This window comes from Nannospalax galili, unplaced genomic scaffold (genome assembly GCF_000622305.1).
Source record: "Nannospalax galili isolate Female #2095 unplaced genomic scaffold, S.galili_v1.0 scaffold710, whole genome shotgun sequence".
In the NCBI taxonomy this organism is placed as follows: domain Eukaryota; kingdom Metazoa; phylum Chordata; class Mammalia; order Rodentia; family Spalacidae; genus Nannospalax; species Nannospalax galili.
In genome coordinates, this window is record NW_008328349.1 from 843,831 (window position 1) to 849,229 (window position 5,399).

A 5,399-nucleotide genomic window follows, 5' to 3' on the forward strand; every position below is an offset into this window, starting at 1 on the left:
TTCTACACCACTTCTTCAGTGCTGGGACCATAATAAGCTTGCACCACCATACCGAGTATTGACTAGAATTTTATTTCAGGTCTTGCATAAACCAGGCTCTTGGTAAGCTAAGTGGCAGCTTCATAACTGCTCAGCAAACTTATCTCCTAGTCTGAGATTCCCCAAAGGATTTGTTTGCTTGATGACCAAAATCTGATTTGGAAAAGATGATTGCAATGGCAACGCTCATTTTTCTCCTATATCAGGTGGAGGATGACCATACCTACTATGGAAAATTGCTTGAATGTAAAACTGAGTATAAGTGAAATCTTTTAAGCGAAATATGTGTTGTTTATTTCCTTACTTTCTTCTTAAGATTTTTCCTCTGTTCCGCCAAAAGAAGGCAGCAGTAGGAAAACTCCTCAGTTGGACAATATCAGCAGCTTCCTCAGACAGAATACTGGCTTCCCTAGCTCTCTTTTGCCTTTGTGTTAGATCTTTTAAAATCTGCCAGTGCTCTGGTTTTTAATATTGCTAGCAGGAAAATCTTTAATACTTTGTGACTTTTTTTGTTGGCTTTGTTGTTCTGAGAAAAGATCTTATGTGGACTAGGTTGTCCTCAAACTCAGTGTAGCTAAGGATGACATAGAATTCCCAATCCTCCCGTCTCTACCTCTCAAGTGCTGGGATTACAGACATGTGTGGCTGCACCCAGCTTTTTTGTTTGCTTTTTGAGACAGGGCTTTGCTATGCAGCCAAGACTGACCTGGAACTCCCTATGTAGCCCAGGCTGGCTTTGAACTCATTATCCTCTTGCCTCTGTCTCCCTAATATTGAGATTATAGGCATGTACCACCATACCTGACTTTGTGGTTTGTGTAGTTTGCTTTTTTATTTTTATTTTTTTTAAAGATGGAGTCTCACTATGCAGCCCTAGCTGGCCTGGAAATCACTATATAGAAGAGGCTGGCCTTGAACTCATAGAAATCTGCCTGCCTCTGCCTCCTCAGTGCTGGGATTAAACATATGTGCCACCATGTTCAGCTTGTAGTTTACGTTTTTAATGTTATGCTTTAATCAGATTTTTATCATTATAGCAAATACCTCAGGTGATCAACTTATAAAGAGAAAAGGTTTATTTTAGCTCACAGTTTTGGAGGCTTTAGTCTACAATTGGTTAACCCTGTGGCTTTTAGGCCTGTGATGAGGCAGCACATCATGGTGGCAGCAAAACCACTCACCAAAGCCAGGCTCGGTGGTACATGCCCTAGTAAGACCTTGTCTCTAAAAGAAAAATAAATAAATAAATAAATAAATAAATAAATAAATAATAAGATGGGGGATTAGAGAGATGGCTCAGGGCTTGAGAGCATTTCATGCTCTTCCAGAGGACCCAAGTTCTGTTCCCAGTACCTGTGTCCTGTAGCTCACAACTACTTTGACACTAGCTCCAGAGGATCCAACATCCTTTTTTGATCTTGAGGACACTAGCATACGTGTGACATACTTTCACAGAGACTTGCACATATACACATTAAAAAAAAAACTTTAAAAATATAATGGGGGGTGTTGGAGAGACAGCTGAGCAGTTAAGAGCACTGGTTGCTCTTGAAGAGGACCTGGGTTCAATTCCCAGAACCCACATGACAGCTAATAACCATCTATAACTCCAGTTCCAGGGAATCTGATGCCCTCTTCTGACCTCTATGGGCTTTGCACAACATGGGTGCACTTACACACATGCAGGCAATACACTCATACACATAAATAAAAATAAATAAAAATTTAAAAACAAAATAAATAAGGGGGCTGGAGAGACAACTCAGTGTTTAAGAGCATTGGCTACTCTTACTGAGGACCTAGGTTCAAGTCCCAGCACCCCATAGCACTGCTTTCTTCCAGGTGTCTACTAGAATGGACTGTTAAGCTCTGCTTACAGCAGTCAACTGTGTTTCTAGTCCAAACTTCCAAAGTCTTCCACACTCTTCCAAAACCCCACATGGTCAGGTTCTTCATAGCCAACAGCCCACTCTCTGGTATCAATTACTGTATTAGTCACTTTTCTCTTGCTGTGATAGATATACTGACCAAAAAACCTTATAGAATGAAGAGTTTATTTGAGCTTATGGTTCCAGGGGAATTATAGTCCATCATGGTCGGGAGACATGGAGGCTGGAGGTGGCTGGAGCAAGAGCAGCAGAAACTAAGCTCTCACATCTTCAGGCAGGCACAGGAAGCAAGAAAGTGACTAGATATCTGGCAAAGCTTAAGAACTCTCTAAGCCTGCCCCCAGTGACATGCTTCTTCCAGGATAGCCACACCTTCTAAGACCTCCCAAAACAGCACCACCAACTGGGGACAAAATATCCAAATACTTGGAGCCTATGGGGGACATTTTCATTCAAACCACCATACTTATACACATTTTTAAAAAATCCAGGCATGGTGGCATATGCCTTTATACCCAACACTGGGGAGGCAGAGGCAGGTGAGTCACTGAGAGCTCAAAGCTAGTCTGGTCTATGTAAATAAATAAAATGGAAGGGGCCTGTATCCCACAATTCCTTTTTTTATTATTTTAAATTTTATTTATTGGTTTTATTTTATGTGCATGAATGTATTGCCTGCATGTATGTAAGTGTACCCATGTTGTGCAGTGCCTGCAGTGGTCAGAAGATGGCGTCAGATCCAGTTGTTAGCCCCCATGTGGGTACTGGGAATTGAACCTGGGTCCTCTGCAAGAGCAGCCAGTGCTCTTACTTGCTGAGCCATCTCTCCAGTGCCCCCATAATTCCTTTTTAAAAAAACATTATATTTTAGGGACTGAGAAGATGTCTCAGTGGGTAAGAGCACTTGCTGCTCTTGCAGAGGACCCAACTTTCCTTCTAGTACCTACATGGTGGCTCAGAACCATCTATAATTCCAGTTCCAGGGGCAGAAAAGACCAAACACATCTTTGCCTGATAAGCTACTGGTGATGGGAACTAACCCACTTCTAAGAGACCAGTATTAATCTCTTCCATAGATAATGCTTACAAGACCTGATTATCACTTACTAAGCCTTGATATTCTGTTTTTTAAGAAATTGAAAAAATATTTATTTATTTATTTATTTATTTATTTATTTATTTATTTATTTTGGTCTTTTTAAGACAGGGTCTCCCTGTAGCTCCAAGCTGTCTGGAACTCACTATGTAGAATAGGCTGACCTTGAGCTCACAGAGATCTGCCTGCATCTGCCTCTATTTTGTTTGTTTGTTTGTTTTGGGTTTTGGGTTGTTTTTTTTTTTTGTCTTTTTGAGACATGGTCTCCCTGTAGCTCCAGCTGGCCTGGAACTTGCTATGTAGACTCTGCCTCTATTTTTTTATGGGTTCAATTCCTATTACCTACATGGCACCTAACAACCATTTGTAACTCCAGTTCCAGGGGATCTGATGCCTTCTTCTGACCTCCTCCAGCACTGCATGACATGGGTACACTTATACACACACAGGCAATATACACATACATATAAAAACAATATATATATATATATATATAAAATATTTGAAAAAAAGAATTTTCTTTTTTACATTTATTTAGGAACTTGCATCACAAGACCTGACAGCATAATTCTTCTTGATGCTCAGATGATCTCATCTTTGACCAAAGAGGCCTCTTCATGCCTGGCTTAGGTTATTTTGTTTTTGGATGTGTCCCCATTATTAACCTTTGATAATGCCTTTGCTTTCTGGCACAACAAGCTGTTCCAACCTCATTTTGTACATTTTATGCCTCAGATATGCATTAAGCTGGTGCTTTTAGTGCCAAATGGTATTTAATTTTAGCTACTTTAATAGGTGGATAACAGTATTTCATTGTGGTTTGATTTGAATTTCTCTGATGACTAATGATTTTGAGAATCTTTTCACCTGCCTATTGACAACGCTTATATCTTTGGTGAAAGTTTCTGTTTGACTCTCGTATTTATAATACTGAAACATATTTTATTAAGTTGCAAAATTATTTTAAATTGTGAAGATATTTTTGTATATGCTGAATTCAAGTCCTCTGTCAGATATATTAGCTGAATACTTCTCCCAGTCTCTGACTTACTTTGGTGAAGTTTAATTATCAATTGTGGATTTTATGACTTCTATTTTTTTGTGGGGGGATAGAATTTTATTTTCATAAATACAGGAAACACCCATTCAAGGGTAGTTAAAAGAGGGGATGAAGCCTCAAAGAAACTAGGGTCCCAAGGGGTACCAATACTGATCATACGAACTGGGGGAATCTCCAAACCTGAGATGTGATAGATAAAAAAGTAGCCATATGGGGAATAGGGTTGATCAGGAGAAGGCAGAGTTTATTAGCAAAGGAGCACATGGGGCAGATTCCCTTCTGAAAATGTCTTCCCCAGGTAGTGAGCTGGGGTCTTTTAAGGGGGAGGCTTCTGCTTCCTGCAGAAGGTGGGAAAACGTATTTTTTTTTAAGTTGGGTGGGGGGAAGTAGGAGAGCGGGACTATTAAAAGAGATCAAAGGGAAAGCCTGCTGTGTTGGCCAAACAGCGAAAAGTCTGCTTCTCTTGACTTCAAAGACCAGGGTGCTTATCAGCTCGGTTCCCTTTTCTCAAGAGCATGGAAGTCTTTGGGACCCTGTTGGTGAGGGGGCGGGGCTATCTGAACCTTAACATTGCAGCCTTTTGTGTTATAGGACGGGGGTGCCGTTGTCATCTTGCTACTTCCAGGGTCAACGTGGGGGGTGCTGGATTAGGGGTTGGTCAGACAGCGGGGGTTCCCTCTTCATGCATCTCAACAGGGTCCTTGATGATTGACAGGCACTTTTATATATGTGGAGGGAAGGAAAGTAACAACTGATTAAAATTAGTATGAGTTAGTTTTTGGATTTTGTCCTGAAAATATCTGGAGGCAAGAAGCAATGGTTAGCACCAAGGTAATAGCTCATTTTTCTTTTTTTTTTTTTCTTCTGTCAGGGCTGAACTTGAGAGTGATGGACTTAGGATTTGTTTACAGGCATTTTGATAGCTATTGGAGTGGCTAGAATCAGTGTCAGTTACCTCTCAAAGGCTTCTAGATAGGGAGAGAAAACAAATTTAGCCATCATTTAATTTTTTTGGCTAGGACAATAATGGATTGCCTCTCTAAGCTGTAAGTAGGCACTACAGTATTGTAGACCAAGATTTGAAGTCTTACATCTTAGGATTTGTTTACAGGCATTTTGATAGCTATTGGAGTGGCTAGAATCAGTGTCAGTTACCTCTCAAAGGCTTCTAGATAGGGAGAGAAAACAAATTTAGCCATCATTTAATTTTTTTGGCTAGGACAATAATGGATTGCCTCTCTAAGCTGTAAGTAGGCACTACAGTATTGTAGACCAAGATTTGAAGTCTTACATCTGAGTGACATTATACATTATC